Here is a 17,645-nt window from a genome sequence, read left to right as displayed (position 1 = left end):
ATTACGTCTTTCTACCTCGCCTGCGGATTTGGGGTGGTAGACACAGCGAAAGTGCTGATTTATTCTGAGAACATTCCAGACTGCCTGTGCTACTGAGGACACAAAGGGGCAAATGTACTTAAAAGAGACGGAGCGCGGCATGTACCTTCTTGGCTTAACGCGCGCCCCACCAGTTCTGAAACGCAGGGCTGCACCACATTTACAACAATACGGTGCAGCCCTGCGTTTCCCTCTTCAGCTGCCTGGCGCCAACACGGATACCCTTCCATCATAGTGCAAGGGGGCCTATGTTGTGGGGAATGATTATTTATGTGCAAGAAAGTGTCTCTTGCTGCACATAAACAATATGAAATGGCGATTTGTAACTTCTTTGTGTCAGCTTTGAGTAGTAAACATAGAAGTTGCAACTCGCCATTTTTAAAATGATTGTTTTTGTTACTGAAAAACACCTTCCTGCACATATACAACCATGCCCAAAGCAGCACACATAGAAACAGCAAAAACAAGGGGGAAAAAGCCTGATAAGACTAACAGCCTGATTCATGTACGGGCCGTTTTGCGTGTCCCTAATAGCGAATCATAGCGATTCGCTATTGAGGACACGCAAAACGGCATTCATGTAGGAATTGCTACTTAAATAGCGATTCCTACATATTCTTTATTTGCGAGTAGCAATTTGCTACTCGCAAATACTCCCCATTCATTCCTATGGGCCAAGAGGCCCATTGGAATGAATGGGGATTTACTAGTAGCAATTGGCTACTCGCAACTGAGAAAGCGATTTTAAGGGTGACAGGGGTGTCCAAAGGACGCCCTGTAGCACCCCTAAAATGCACTTTTGGACAGGTGTTGCGCACACACATGTCCAAAGGACATGTGTGTGTGCTACATGCAACTTTGAAAAATGCTTTTAAAAGCATTTTTCTGAGTTTTTGCTATTTACCGACAGGTCTGACCTGTCGGTAAATAGCGGCCCCAAAAGTCCAAAATCGCTATTTTGTTGTGTGTCATGAATAGCATTTAAGGAATCTCTATTAGAGATTCCTTAAATGCCATTCCACGCAAATATGCGAATTCTTAAATAGCGATTTTTGCATTTGGTATCATGAATACCAAATGCAAAAATTGCGCTCGCAAAGGGCCAGATTCTGAGAATCTGGCCCTTTGCGAGTGCAATTTAGCTACATGAATCAGGCTGCAGGTTTTTCCTGGTTTTAATTTTGGCAGTGCCCCATATTTATGTCACCCTTGTAATTATGGGGCAGCGTCAAAATCATTGGGTGTTGTGGCGGAACGTCCACCGCAACACCCATTGCCCACCCGTTTCACGCTACGTATAGCGTGAAAGGGGGCCTTATTTACAAGTTAGCATCAAGGCTTAACACTGCCTTGTAAATAAGGCAAAGCCTGTATCACCACAGTGACATTCCGTACCGAAAGGGATTGTAAATATGCCCCAAAGCCTGGCCCCTGACCACTGCTGATCCAGCTCAGTACTTAAACCCTAGGATAACGTTTCTAACCAGCGGCTAAGCCACTGGGGTGGCATCCACATGGGCAGAGGGTTCACTCCTCTACCCACCCTGAGAACATAGAATCCACAACTAATGCACCACAGGAATTTGCAGAGTTTGGTAAATGTGTGGAGGCCACTTTGATGTGCGTGAAACGGACGCAAGAGGGAGGCACTCTGGGCTCTGCCATAAAAGAAGGGTGCATCCAATGGGTTACAGCGGAGCAGATCACACCATCCCAACATGGACTGCCCATGATACAACCTGGTCATGATGAGGAAGGCTGGTGTGATGCCACACCAAGTGCTGCCTCTCCACACACCCTCAGGAGCTCTGTTAAGTTGCTGACCCAGCCAAGGATGCTTTCCACTGTCAGAGGCCTCTTCCTCCCATTGGGAGAAGTCTGTTACTGCAGGCACAGAAGGGAAGCCACCTCAGCAGTTTGAGGCAATGCATCCTTTTTAGCAACAACAGCACATCAAGGCTGACGGCTGCACACTTCCCCACTGCTATCTTTGCTGGCAATTCTAAGGCATCTACAATGTTGAGGACATACTGCTTGCTTTTAATGCTGACATTTAGACCCCCAAACCTTCCTACAAAGGATCCCAAAGTCATGGGTAACCCCAAAAGTATACTTTTTGACTTTATATACAGTGACATTTTTTCTTGGCTAAAACACAAGCACTTCAAATCTCTATGAACCCTGAAGCCTGGGTGGATTTAACTGAGGTTGGTAAAGACTTCCTACAACAATATATGCTGTGTAAACAGGGTACTAGGCAACCACGGTACCCTTGTCATTCTCGAGGCCTGATCTGTCTATCAAATCATTGAACTCACAATCAGTTAAAGGCACATCTGTTAAATCAATGTGTGGTTTAGTAACTTGTGATGTGGTTGAAATGCAATCCTGTGGTTCTCTCCTCCATCAGCAGGCGCCAGTGAAGCAGGGGTCAGTGGAGGGCAACCGACTAAAGAAATATGAAAAGCAGAAAGCAATACCATTTCATAGTTTGGCAGTCAAGCAGTGCACAAGTGTTGTGTTTATGTGTGGCGGAAAAGTGTCACCACAGCATGAGGAACAGAAACTGTTAGTGGGAACTTACAAATGGTTGGAAGCTTTACCAGGGGTGGTGACTGCTGCCCCACAGTGCAAACATGGCAATGCTGGGAAACTTCAACAAGGGCGGTGGCTCTCACCACAGAGCAGAAATGAGGCAGGAGACCAGTCGCGACTGGTCCATTGTAGAAGAGCAGTCGGCTGTGCGTCTCCTCTGGTCACCACCTGGTTGTATCAGGACCCCAAAAGCACATCTATTACTTTCCAGTCAAAACAGAGGTAAATGTTTCTCACAGTTAGAAAGGCCCTCGGTGGGGGCTGAATTCTGTGCTTGTTTTGCCTTTAGAAATGCATGTTCAGCCTCACTAACCCTCTGCAAGAGCTTGGGGTGTCTTTTTAAAAATAATCCAGTTAGGGTTCAACCATATCCGCATATCCTGAAATCCATTGTTGCAATACCCAGACTTTCCTAAGAATGTGCACATTTGAGAGTTGACCAGAGGACAGGGACATTCACGGATGGCTTTGACTCTTTCTGGAGATAGGTGATGCCAATATTTCATGGTTAAGGTATTTGACTCGGGGAAGGAAACGCTACAATGTTTTTTTTAACACTTTTTGCCCTTTCTTCGCCTATTCAGTGAGGAGACAGACTCTGTATTCTACTGGTCTACCATAACAGAGGTTGATAACAGGTCATCAAGATATTGGATTAGGGTGGAAAGACTGCCTGAGACCAAATTGAGGGAGACTCTGTCAATTATTGTGGGAGACTAGTCCTTGAAAGCTGAGACCTGTGGAAGGTGAGCAAGAATAGATGTTGGCTCTGTTCATGGGGAATGATAAGAAAGCAGAGCAGAGGTCAAACAAATCAATCCACTGAGCACGAGCCAGCATCCAGCAGAGGAGAGTGGCTGGGTTTGGGGCCATGGGAAAGCTTGGGATAACTACACTATTCATCTCCCAAGGACACTGTACACGCCTCTATGCGTTGGTCCTCCTCACCTTTCATATCAGCAGAATCCAGATATTAATTTTGCTAACAATGTGAACGAGAACCCCTTACTTAATTCTATCAGCTATTGCCAGGAGGATCCCTTCCTTCGCCTTCGACTCAAAGGGTACTGGGGTATGTGCAGTGGCTTCTTCTGTGAGTCTCCCTTCACTTTTACAGGTTCATTGAAGAAAGAAACCATATATCATTAGCTCCATTGGACGACAGAGTGGTGGGTGCCTGTGAATACAATGCAGTTAAGTACGATGACATCACTGAATGGTCCACACCATCACTACATTATAAACTCTCAAACAACAAAGCACACACCTGATTGCCTTGTTTCTGAGCTGTATTTAGCAGCATACTTACATGCATAGTAGTATAATATGTTTTCACACACTTATTTGCTAAATATACTCCATATAATCAATTGCCTGTTACACATGTTGATGTGAGAACAACGCATAAGGGGCATGACAAGGCTCTTACACAAGTGGGCGAATCGCTTGCTGATGCAGGTCTGAGTCTAAATGCAGCAATGTGTGAGTTTTCAAAACCAAATTTAAATTCTTTGGGCACACATCGATGCCTCCTGACCCTGATAAATTGCAAGCATTGTCATCTACTTGCCCCCCACAAGATGTAACCATACTGCGATCCTTAAGTGTGGCCAGTTATTGCTCAAGGTATATTCATGGCTTTGCTACAGTGAGCGCCCCTCTCAAACACTTAATAAAGTGAAGTGTCCCATTCCAGTGGTCTCCTGAATGTGACCACAGTTTCAGAGAAATAAAACATGCGATTGAGAATGCAACTCAAATGGCCGATTTTGGAAGTTAGGTACTGAGATCACAGTAGATGTGGGGTTGGTAGGGTATGCAACGCTTACAACGCGCGCGTTACCACGACCTACCATTACAACGCGGTCGTTACAACGAAAGTTGTTACAACGCATTCCACTGGGGGGCGCTCGAGGATAGTAAATCATTTAATTTACTATCCCAACACCTTCCCTACTATCCACGGGGACTGGTGTTGGAATAGTACATTAAATGTTTTAAATTTGCGCCCCCCCAACGCAAGTCGTTGTAACGACTTGCGTTGTTACAACCGCATTGTAATGGTAGGTCGTTGTAACGCGCGCGTGGTAACGACATATATCCGTTGGTAGCAATGCTTGCTCAACACAATGGGCATTCCAATGGTCAAAGACACGTGGACTCTGCCAGTAGAAGCCTGTCTGGCACAGAACATAACCTATTCTCACCCGTAAAAGGAGAGTCTGGCTGTAGTGTGGGCCTGCACACATTTGCATGTGTTTCTATATGAAAAAGTGTCATCCCGGACCACCAGGCTTTTCTCACTATTATTGGAAACCCGCAAGCTAAGATGCCCCTCATCTTGAGAGGTGGGTGTTTTGACTGCAAGTGCACAACTATGTGATTTTACATGAACCAGGAAAGATCATAACCCCACAGATTACTTTCTATTAGTGCTGCTGCATCTCCATAGTTCCACATCGAAAGTGGCTCAAGAGTATCGCAACTTCATTGTGAGGTCCAGCACACCAGCCGCTCTATCCATTGAGCAGATTATTTCATCTTCATCCTCAAAAGCCTCATTACAACGCAATCTTGGAAAAAAGTAGTCGACCCTTTGCTGATATTGTTGATTTCCAAAGATTTCAAAAATGTACATGATGATGTATCTGTCACCCAAGAAGGTATCTTAATGAGAGGCTCATACTTACAAGCTGGTATCAGCAAGTCATGGAGCTGGCTCATGAAGGACCGGTGGCACTGAAGCTACAGAGAGAGCCCTAGGAGACTGAGGGGAATAAAAACAAGAAGGCACTTTTTTGACGTTAATGCAGCAATTTTTTTATCGTCTTATGCACAACCTGTCGCAAACCTCAGTTAGCAGCAGTTTTCTGGCGAAAACGTCCATAAAAAAGATTGCCACTTCTGTTAGCGATAATGACATGCAAGGGAAAACTGCTGCTAAACCCATTTTGCGATATTTACAAGGGGATCCTTGAAGTTTGGAAGACCAAAGAAACTGCCAATAACTGCAGTTATAGGCAGTTTTTTAGGACCTGAAAATAGCTGGTCTTAAAAATGTAGATAACACTTGGGGCCTCGTTTCAGCAGATTTTGGTGCCAGACAGCGCTGCAATCAATGTTGCTGCTCTGCCCTGTGACAAAACTATAGGGCAGAAATACGCACCATCAATAAGATAGTGCGCATTCCTGGGCCTCAGTCATGAAAAGTCTTGCAGCACTGCGACAAGGCAGCCTTGCAACACTTTTCACTATGCCCTTCTTGCGACACAATGGATGCGCTGTATACACTGGACAGCGCTCCATGTTGCAAGTAATGACAGATACGTCTGGAATCCTGACAAATCTGTCAGCGCTAAAGTCACACATTGCTGCAGTTGTGTCACAAGCCTGACACAACTCTAGCAATGCATGGGGCCAGCCTATCCTTGTGGCACTGCGTCACCCTTACGTCTGCCATAAGTCAGGCGTAAGGTGCTGACGCAGTGCCGTCCTGAAATAGTAGCAATGAAATATGATGTATTCCACTGTGCTACTCCTATGAGGCCTTGTCGCTTGGGAACGCACATCCTGCATACAGCATACTTCATACTTGAAGCAGGAATGATGTGACACAGGGCTTCACAAGGTCACGCATATGCCTACATGCCTACATGCGTCACTTTGCAAATATGGTGAAACATTGTGTAAGATTTTGCCTGGCCTGTTCTTGAGGGGTGTCAGGGTGTCGGCACAATTGGAGATCCATCGGTGACGTTTGCGTGCTGCTATGTCATTGTTTGTAAGTGTTGGAGGGGTGGTGGGGAGGTGGTGGTTTAGGCATTACATCGTAATGCCTGTACAATGCAAATTCAACAACGCAAGTGCTTTTACATCGCATACCATTCTAACGCATTGTGAGGTTAGTAATGGAGATTTTTAAGTTTCATGGTGGGTATGGGTTTCTGGGGTCAGAAATGAAATTTGGGGTGTATTATGGAGTCAAATATAATATTTGGTGTTTGTTTTGAGGTCAAATATGAATTTCAGGGTGTGCTTTGGGGGTCAGAGATGATTTTCAGGGTGTGTTGTGGGGGCCAAGGATGATTTTAAGTGTTCAGGGTATGTTTTGGGGGGCAAGGGTAAGTTTTAGGATTGCGCTCACTGAAGTGGGAATAGTAATTTTTTCATCTCCACTTACTAGCACTTTCCCTATTGTTGCAATATACATAGTATCAGTATGCATTGTAATGGAATGTGATGTAATGGTATGCGTTTTAACATCATATATACCTTTGGCACATCGGTGGTATGCCCGCTGCGCTTGGGCGCACAGCGGCTGCAATTGAGAAGTGCTTCATGGGAGACTGGACAGCTGGGAGGTGGGAAAGGACACTGGATGGAGCGGGGACACGGGGGTGTGTGTCTCAGCGGGTGTTTTAAATATTATAATGAGCTGGAGGCCAGGCACCATGTCTTCGTTCCTCCTGCTCTCCTGAGCCTGCTTCCAGGAACAGAAAGAAGGCAGCCAGACTCCCTAACCTAAGCCATTCACAACACTGCAATGCAGCAGTGGGATTGTTCTTGAGTGCCGTGACAAGGGGTTCAGCCAGGGACTGGAGGGGTGGGCATATTCTCCATGCAGACTGTAATGCAGCCTGCATTGTGAACAAGGAAGTTGGCATGGCTGCCTTGGGCAGCCTAAGCGCGCCGACCAAACAGTCATTGCGCACTTGAGTGGGCATACCACTCCGCCCCTGCCCTGCTCCATGAGTGGAGCAGCCCTACCCACCCTCCTGCCCGCAAAGGAAACATAGCACCATTACATCAGAAAGTTATCATCATGTGATGATTTTTCCTCTAGTTGCACTGCTTGAAAGCAGTGGGGTGATGCCCTTCCGTCATTGCGGATGAGCCGTCACTGGGGGTGCATCACACCAGGTGCTAGGCCTGGGTGACTCGACCCCCGGACCTCCTCTGCTTTGCTTCGCACCTTCTCCTCACCTGGACATTGACACTGTGGTCCAATCAGCTGCACTCTCTCCAAATCTGTGACTCAGCCAGCAGGAGCATCAGCCAGGAGGGAATGCACAAGCCTGAGTACAGCAGTCGCCGCCAAATCTGCTGGGGAACCTCCTGATGCCGGTGATGCAGCAGGGCCCCCTTTGGTGTGAAGTTGCACTGCTGCCACCACCCAAGTTCAGCGCCGCTCAGGGACATCACCCTCTACAGTGTCCAGCCAGCGCAAATTCATCTGGCCTGTGTTGCAGAGAGGCACCGACCACTGTTGGTAATCCCCTCCGTACACCCCGGTAGTGGTGGATTGCGATGCACACCTCCCTATGTTGGTGCGCAGCAGCGCCTCTACCATTCACAGCTCCAAGGGGCTCAAGGCGGCCTTCTCACACAGGTGAACAACGTGTTTCCAAGCAACCTGTCAGACTTCACCACCAGGTAAGGGCGATCGCTGCACCTCAATATCTATCGCCACGTTCATCGAATCTACAGCACCTCTGCAGCCCACTCCAGGCTTCAGGCTCCAGGCTCCAGACGCAGGACCAGCGAGGCCTCTGGGCTCCAGGCACAGGACCAGAGAGGCATCCGGGCTCCAGATGCAGGACCAGCGGGGCCTCCGGGCCCCGGGGACTGTCCGCGAATATAAGGTTTGGATGTCATGGTGTTGCGAAGAGTGCACAATCAGAAGTGATGCATCACTGGTTTTGCACCGTGATGCGCCTCTTTTCATGGATATAGCCCTGCATTTCCTCTTCTCCTGGGACTCTGGCTGGTCATCCTGGATGTTGGGGGGCTTGAAGGGGTTGTTGATCTGTGCCGCACTTGGCCCCGGCTGGTCCATTCTGCATTCCATTCTTTTTTTTGACTATTTTTCATTGGATGTTGAGTGGTAGGCTATTTCTTCCTACAGAGGCAAAAAAAACGCTCACATTGGGCTGACTAACGTGCTCTTTTTTGCCGCTAATGGGCGTTTTGTTAGTTTTCACCCTCTAATGCCGGAATTCCTTTCGCAATCACGCTATTCTTACCTGCAGTTTTCACCGCTGATCCCTGAAACTATCGCCATGTAGCAACGCCTTGTAAATATGTCGCTAACAAGTTGATAGTTTTCAGCGGTACAGGGCGGTGAGAAAACTGCAGCTAACTAGCTTTAGCAGTAGTTATCGCCAGTCCTTGTACATATGGCCCTGAGTGTGGTTCCCTCACCTAGATGAACAAGTTGAGAAATAGCTGAAAGCATGCCACCTTTGTAACTGTTTATCCCCAAGGTGAAGCGGCATCCCTTGACAATGTCTGAACTTCCAGCGTAGGCTTAGGAAAGAGTTGCACTGGGCTTCTTGGGTCCTCCTGGAAATGGACATCACCTCATGTTAGTCATTGATGAATGTTGGTGTTTTCCTTTGGTGGAAGACTTATCATTGACAACCCATGACAAAGTCCTCAAGCGGTTTGATGTCATATTTGCAGCATGGGGCATCCAGGCTATTCTTATATCTAATAATGGCCCGCCTTCCAATCCCAAACCCCGGCGTCCTGTCTTGTGGCAATTATCTACAAGGTGATCTCAAACCGTCAGCAAGGATTCATCCCAGGATGGAGGACAATTGATCATTTAAGGAGTGATATCGCCCTTTTAGATGCCACGACAACACTCAAGGACCCAAGGTCTTTCATTTTACTGGATTCAGAAAAAGCCTTTGAAAGCGTCTCTTGGAAATTTTTAAGGGAGGCCCTGTCAAGGGTGGGAATCAAGGAGGGCTTTTGGCAGGCAATTAAAATGGTCTATCGCCAAACAATGTCCAGGGTTTTTGTCAGTGGAGCACTGGTGGACCCTTTTGTAATAACTCGAGGGACCCGACAAGGATGCCCGAGTTCCCCTCTTTTGTTTGCTGTATATAATGACCCTTTTATATGCATGCTAGAAAATAACAGGGCGATTCAGACACAAGGTTGGGAAACAAAAGTGTTTGGGTATGCTAACGACATTGCAGTTGTGACCCCTGATCCTACAACCGCTGTTCAGGAAGTAGAAGAGGAAGCAGAGAGGTTTGGGAGTCTTTCTGGTTATGCCCTTAAACGCTATAAAATACAAGTGGTGGTTAATGGTAATTTGACCATAAATCACGACAGGGTGGTAAAGAGCGCAACCTATTTGGGGATCAATATTTCTGCAAATATTGATGACATGGTTAAGGAAAATGTAGAAACCCTGCTAGTTAAAACTAAACAGGATTTGTTCAGATTAAGCAATCTCCATCTCTCTATTGTTGGGAGGTGTAATATAGTCAAAATGCTATTCTTTCCCAAGATTTTATATCTTTTCCGGGCCATCCTATTGGAGTTTTCAACTCAGTGGCTGAAGAAGTTGGAAGATCTATTCTCTTGATTTGTATGGGCATATGCCAAACCACGAAGGGCTATTAAATTTCCTAAATTGCCCAGGGATAGAGGGGGATGGGCTCTACCTAATCTCAGACTTTACTACTGGGCCACCACACTATTGCATAGCTTGGTGCTGTTGCAAGAGAAACCGGCTGAAAGGAATATTGAAGAGGTTCCGACTCCCCTCAAACTTATAATGGGGGAAGAGGCCTGGGGATGTCTGTGGTGATATTTAAAAGATAACCATTATAAAAATGCTAGTTTTAAGACACTAATGGGGGTTTTTAAAGTGTGGAAGACCGTCCGGAGATTGATCGGTATAGGCAGGCTTAATTTTTATAAATTCCTAACAAATAACGCAAATTTTTCAGGGAATTTTAAGGACCAAATGACTAAAGGATGGGGGGAGTCTAACTTGGCTAGACTAGGGTGCTTCTTTTCTCTAGAGGGTGCTGTCTCCTTTGAGGTTCTTAAGGAGATGTTTGAGATAGATCAGAGGGAGTTCTTAAAATATCTTCAAATAAGGGACATTTTATGTACGAAAGGAGGCGGTCCAATAGGATTCTACTGAAATGTTATAGTTGAAAAATTGGTAGAGAGGGGAGGAGCCAAGCTCGCGACCGTGATGGCTGCAATGTAGCTCGGCTCCGTGAGCCTTCCTGCCCGACACATATATCCTGATATGCATCCTGCTCCGAGACAACATACTCGGAAAGACGAAGGAAAGCTTGTACTCACCGTCTGTCCCGGGGGCTCCTGCGAGCGGCGGATCCGAAGTTACACCCCTGCCTGATCTGAGGCCTTCGCGGCGCAGAGACCGGGGACTCGCCTGTGGAGGTCAGCCGGCGAGATGGTGTCGACGGCGGCCCCTGGTGGAGAGGAGAGGAGAGGTCGGCCGGGAGAGGCTGTGGTGCGGTTATGCCGATGGCAACGGATCGTGCCCGGTCCAGCGGCCGGAGGGACCTGTGGTGAGGTGCGGCACGCCGTGGACGGGGGAAGACCATGCAGTAGGCTCCCCCCTTTGTTGCCTTGTCCGGCCATCTTGAAGCTTTGCGCCCGGAGTCGGCGTGCGGCGCCCGCGGGGCGGTGGCGCTGGCGGTCCCCCTTTTGGTGGCTCTCCTTTTTGCACCCAGATTGCCACTCCTGGGGCTCAAGGGGGATCCCGCGGTGGCCTTGCTTGAGAGCCCGCTCCAGCAGTTGAGGCGCACGAAGACGCGACTGGATCCACAAGATGGCGGCCTGTGCCCTGAGTCACGGGCTGAACCAGGGTGGCGACTTTGTACCGCTGAAGTTTACGGGGGTCTGGTCGTGTGAGCGGGAGCCCACACTTGGTGATGCTCTTGACGCCTTAAAGACTATACATGCGACCCTGGCCCCCGACGCCCGTTTGCTGGAGAGAGGGACGGCCGCCATTGCTGTCCGGCCGTCCCTCATGGACGCGGCTCGACTCCGAGTGCGTGCTGTTTTGTCCCCATCTGTTGCCGTGAGGAGTGCTGTCACTGTGCATCGGCAAGAGTATGCACCAGCGGCCCCGGATCCCAGGGTCGCCCTGACTGTGGCGGGTGCGGGCGTGGGCACCACGTCGGGCCCGTTCCTGCTCGACTAATCGGGGAACAACGTAGATTGCTGATTCGAACTGCCTTGGCGAGACCTCAGTGTTATCCTGCGGGGATGACTCCACTTTCCTGGGAGGTGAGTCTGTACCCACACTGTTTGTTGTTCCCGTTGTCGTTGCTGAAACGTCTAGACTGCCGCAAAAAGTTCTTGCTTGGCCGCTGGTTGCTGGAGTCCTCTGGTTTGCTCCCATGGTCTGTCCTGCTTCGACCATACGGCCTCTCCACTTTGCTTTGTTTGCTGCCCACTACTTTACCATGCGCGGTAGCGATAGCTAGGAAAGGACAGGGGTGAGGCGGTTTTGGACCCGGAGGACTGATGGTTGGTGGATGGAGATGAGGAGTGCCCTCAACCATGATACTATGGACGATTCCTTCGAAGATTTATGATAACCCGAGACTATGTCGATTTCGTTTTGGTGCTGCATTAATGTGTGTGATGGCGGGGGGTAGTGGCCGAATTGCTCGATCGATGGCTTTCCTCTCCCCTGGTTCTTTCTCCTTTTTGTCTCTTTTATTTCCTTTTCTCTCTTTTTAACTTTTCCTATATTTCGGGTCTCCTATTTAGGGCGACAGGCACGCTGCTGGGGGGGTAGGCCGTAGCCTTCTGCAGGGGTGCATGGTGGGGTGGGTGGGCTGGGGTCTTTTTCTGACCGTTCCTTTGTTTCTACGGCTCTTTTATGTCCTTTTCTTAGGACGCCGTGGCTGTGCGTGTTTCCCGCGGTGCGATTGCTTGTGGGGAGGGGGTGAGGTATTCTTACTTTATATGGTATTGATTGTACAATTATCCTGACTTGAGCGCCCCACCCCCAATAACGTGGTCCCCAGTTACTTTTCTCGCCCCTATCGCTGTGGGGGCGTGTACAGCAGCACGGCGTTCCTTCTTCTCTCCCTTTTTTTTTGCGTTCCCCCTTTTTCTTATCTTCTGGGTCAGTATAGAGAATGACTGTAACTCCTTTTGCCGCTCTGATTCCTCAGTCATGTATAAGAACAATACTTTGGTGGTCTATGTGCACGTGGTGGGCTATGACGGTATTGATTGGAAATATGGGCATCTATATCCTGATTGCTGTAGACTATTACTGATAACCGTTTTTACTGATGCCTTAATGTTTTGCTGCTTGATTCGTGGCCTGCTATGAGCACTCGGATGATTAAACTGCAACTGATCCTGCTATAATTTCTACTATAAAATTATCCTTCTTTGATCCTGCATTTGACGGTCACACTCAGCTCCTTTACGATTGAACTACTTGTTTGCAATATACTGGGTGACTGCCGTGAAACCTCTTTATCGATCTACGTGCTTTTCAGTTTGTTTCGTGGCCGGCCTAATTGGTTGTAGGCTTGTATTTGTATGCTACTACTTGCACAATAAAGGTTTTCAAAAATAAAAAAAAAAATTGGTAGAGAATAGGGATTTGTCAATACGGGTTATCTATAATCTCCTTAATTCACTGATGAAAGATAATTTGGAGCAACGGTTGCTGAAATGGAAAGATATAATTGGTATTTCGGATCATCTATTCCAGCAATCATATGAAATGGCACAGAATATTCTAATACCTGCTCGGCTACAAGCACAATATTACAAGACCTGTTTTTCTCTCTATTACACCTCACATAAGATTGCTAAAGGGGGGGTAAAGGGACATACTGTCCTCGGTTTGCATTACACCAGGCAGGCCTGGTTCATATTTTTCCTTCCTGTAATATGCTTATGAAGTTAAAGTAGGACATCACCACATTTTTTATGGAAGCATTAGGAGTGGAATGTACCCTTTCTATAAACTTGATTGTGTTAGGGGTGGCAGAAGAGAGGGTGGGTGTGAGATCTAGTGTTTATTGGTATGGTGGTTCTGCGGTTGATCATCGCATCAACCTGGCGGGACCCTAACCCCCCCGGATTTCAGCAGTGGCTCACCCTGTTTCTTGCAGTTTACAATCTAGAAAAGGCTATTTATGCGAGGAGGGGATCAGGCATGAATGAAAGGCTTAAGAATATGGGCACCACTGACAGAATGAGTAGAGGAGAATCTGTAATGGCAAATCTTAGACGCCGTGGCAATGGCACTTTGCACGTTACAGGCCTAAGAGGGAAGAGTTTTAAATGACCATTGGATTTTTAAGATTGCTATTTACATCCTGGAAGGATTAGTCGGGAAAATGTTCAAGAGTCATACGAAAGGAATACATATATATTCAGGTTCTCACCAGCCGCCGGGGTTGGGTTCTGGGTGGGATTGGGGTAAAAAAAAAAGAAAAAAGCTTAATGTCTTTGAAAGATTCAGGCTTTGTAATATTTTATCATGGCTTTTTGTGTCAAACTGATGAAGAAGAAGAAGAAATGTTTTATTGCACAATTAATTAAAGTCATTGCAATCGCGGTTGACAAAGTACAGAATAAGGTGCATACTTTTCAATATTGAAAGTAAAATATAGTTAGATAACAATCTCTTTAAAAAAAATTATAGTAAATTTTGAGATTCTTTAAAGTATTTATTTATATGAAATATTGTGCAAAAAAAATTAATCAGGAAATGCTCTTGTTGATTGTGCATGTGTAATGTCAACGATACCCATCAGCCACATTGTCAGGTATTAGCAAGCCATACAAAGTAGATTTATGTTGGCCTACATAACATGGCGATAACTGACATGTTTGCCATGGACGACAGGCTATTAAGCGGAGTGTTATGATACCTTTTTCAATTTCAGATCAAACTCATTTGTTAAAAAGGTCATGGATGAACAAATGACTTTAAGGTGATTTGCATGACTGCTGGCTTAAAGTCCCTTCACTTTAACATACGTGTTTTTAGAAGCCATTTTCTTTCTTGCCTCCTTCCTCCATGTGTATCCCACCTCCTGGCCAGTTGCAGCTCTTTTGCTTCTGCAGAAAGACAACATGACTGAGAGCACAGGTGATAGGACCCAAAGGGAGGAAGAATGAGAGATCCTTGCTGAACTTAGCAAAAAGAGATTGTAACTGTGTATTACTACCTGCTTTTACTATAATCACAATAACGTGGCTGATTGAGTCGTCAAATATTGATTTAACAGTATTCAAAATATTGCCTTAGGCAAATGTATATGTTTATATCTTTCCAAAAATGTTTGACGTTTTATCTTAAACATCATGCTTTTTGTAATGGCTCTTTTTTCAATGTTTTATTTTGTGGAAAAAATAGATTACACAATTATGGTGAGGTGATGAGCTATAATGATTCCAACCAAACAAAAAAACCTTACCAAAGCAATAACTACATGACCAAAGCACCAATATGTGCATAAAAGAAAAAAAATATTAAAATAATGTTTGATTCACACATATAATAACAGTACAACTTATTTTATAAATATTTTTATTAATAATTACAATGCAGATAAGTGACATCCTACAGTAACCAGTACAGGGAGTCAATTCATAAGCAATACAGTTACAGATTAGTATTCTGATGGTCCACATCTGGCAGTTCTTCTTTATTGCATGTATCATCACTATGACCCAGGTGAGTGAGAGCTCCTCTTCCCCTCTGATTAATCTACTAATGACAGTAGGGAGTTACCTGACTCATCACTCATTTCTAATCAATAGTATCAAAGCCAGGGGCCCCAAATCTTGGAGAATTTCTTTGGGCACCCTCTTGCTTTATTGTTCACCTTTTCTACTCCCATGTAGTGGTCCATCCCTGTTCTCCATTGGGCCATCATTGGAATGGTTGGGGTGCCCTAGTATTTTGCTATGTCCCTTTTGACCACTACTACTCCTAAATTACGTAGGGTAAAGGTGTGTCTATGTACGTCTATGTCTGGGGTAGGCCCAATATGGCATATTTGGCATCTCTTTGTAGCTGTGTCCCCATAATCCTGTTTAATTCCTCAAGTATCATGGCACAATATGATTGTATGTGGGGGCACTCCAACGGGTGTGTATGTGTGTCTCTGTATCCCTAACGCACCGCAAACACGCTGGGGATTCCCACCCGCCTGATTTTATGGAAGCAGTGTCTATCATAGTAAGCCCTGTGCGGAATTTTGAATTGTATCAGTCGTAATCCTAATCTGGCTACCTCTCTTGGGTACATTAAGGCAGCCTCCCAGTTCACATCCTCTAGTTCTCCGATAGTGTTTTCCCATTGTGTCCTAAGGCCTTTTAGATTGTCTGGTATATTATTTATCAGGGTTCTGTGCTTCCATGAGATGGCTTTCTTCTGTATTTCTCCGATGAGGAGTCTTCCCTCTCGTGTTGCATATTCAGGTATATTGGTTGTGTCAACCATCTTTGCTCTCCATGCATGTTGTAATTGTAAGTATTGATATCTTTGGTTTTTGTATAACTGATACTCCCATTGTAGGAAGCTGAAGGCAATCAGAGACCCTTCCTCCAGGAGGTCTCCTAGCCTGGATATTCCGATTGCATCCCATGGCCACAATTCCTTTCAGTTTCCAAAGTTATGGTAGTTGTGTGCCTTCCCATACTGGGGTCTCCTTTGTGAGTTTCTTATCCCATTTCATTTGTCTCTCTGCCCCTTTCCATGCCTCTGAGTCACAGGTAGGAGTTGTCGGAGTCCCTTGCCCACATGGCTCCTCCCTAGTGCGTGCATCGGGTATTCCCCTGAGAGGTGTCCCCATTGATTGATGGCTACCAAATGGGACATGTGTAGTAGGATCGTACATCTGGAAGAGCAATCCCGCTATTGCATTGGTTGCACAGAAGTGTCTGAAGTGGACCCTCGATTGGCCCACATTGCATAGTAGTGTAGGCACCTAATTATCTAGTTTCCTAAAAACTTCCATGGGTATATAATTATATGTATTTCGGGAGTGTAATAATTTTTAGCATAGTTGTTCTACCTACTAATGTCAGGGGCAATCTTCTCCATTGTTCTACCTCCCAGTACAATTCTGTTACTATCCTCTGGATATTGTGGGCGAGGCTCAGCATGGCGTTGGTAGTTATGTAGATGCCTAAATATTTAAATCCCTCATGGTCTACCTGTAATTGGCAGGGGAGGTCTTGTGTGTCTATGGGTCCCCAAGTTGGGTATTGATTGGATTTGTCCCAGTTTAGTCTGTACCCTGCATGCTGTCCCTACTCCTCAAATATATTTAGTATGGTTGGAAATGTTAAAATGGGATTAGTGACGTATAGGAGGATCTTGTCTGCATATATTGTGATCCATTCATCTCAGCTTGATTCAGTGTTCACAACAAATCCACTTATGTCCAGGTGAGCCCTGACTTAGCACGCTAGTGGTTCTAGTATCAATGCCAATATCAATGTTGACAGTGGGCAGACCTGGCTAGTGTCCGGTTCCACTGGGAACGCCTTCGACATAACACAGTTGACCTCTACCCTTTCCAGCGGTGAAGTGTAGAGTAGTTTGAATCCTTCCAGAAATAGAGGACCAAATCCAAACTCCATTAGTGCCAGTCTCATGAATGGCTAACGTATGGCATCAAAAGCTGTTTTGGTGTCTAGGCTAGGAGTACATGTGAGTCTGTTCTATTTTTAACCCTTTTCAGCCAGTTCAATAGCCTACGCAATTTAATCCTCGTCAACCGTCCTGGCATGAATCCTGACTGAGCTGCGTGGCTGAGGAAGGTAATAACTGTGTCACCAGAGTCTCAAATAACGTGGCAGACCATCGTAGTAAAAAATCCTCATATATGGACACAGGGGTTGGGCGGTATATGTTGCTTCTCCGCCTTTGTGTACCGTAACAGCATGATCATTGGATCTTTTCCTTTGTTCGTTATGTGGAGGAAGACCAACTGGGTTGACAGTAGTGGACAAAAATAAAAGAGGGAGTGCTTGTGCTAAAAAAAGTGAATTAAAATTCCTAAATTCAAGTCTCATGTGTTTTATTCTTGAGGCATATAATGTAGGAAACTAAAAACAAAGTTGTGTGTGTATAGACTTAGTTACTGGTCTATCGCACTGGTGATCGTGGTCATCATGGTCAACATGTTTCAGCCTCTTGGGACCTCTAGAGGCTTTCGTCAGGACCAGGCGTG

At 46.1% G+C, this 17,645-nt stretch overlaps 1 protein-coding gene across 1 annotated transcript in view; it reads left to right on the top strand.

Annotated features, from left to right (window-relative positions):
* Positions 1 to 2,811: 2,811 nt before the first annotated feature.
* LOC147678818 (olfactory receptor 1G1-like) overlaps positions 2,812 to 17,645 on the top strand; it is a 38,692-nt gene continuing 23,858 nt past the window's right edge. The window contains exon 1 of the mRNA XM_086945738.1: positions 2,812 to 2,856. The gene's annotated coding sequence lies outside the window, so the exon portion shown is untranslated. The remainder of the gene's footprint in view (positions 2,857 to 17,645) is intronic.

This window comes from Lissotriton vulgaris, chromosome 12 (genome assembly GCF_964263255.1).
Source record: "Lissotriton vulgaris chromosome 12, aLisVul1.2, whole genome shotgun sequence".
NCBI classification, from domain to species: Eukaryota; Metazoa; Chordata; class Amphibia; order Caudata; family Salamandridae; genus Lissotriton; species Lissotriton vulgaris.
This window is presented reverse-complemented; position numbering and strand designations above follow the sequence as displayed.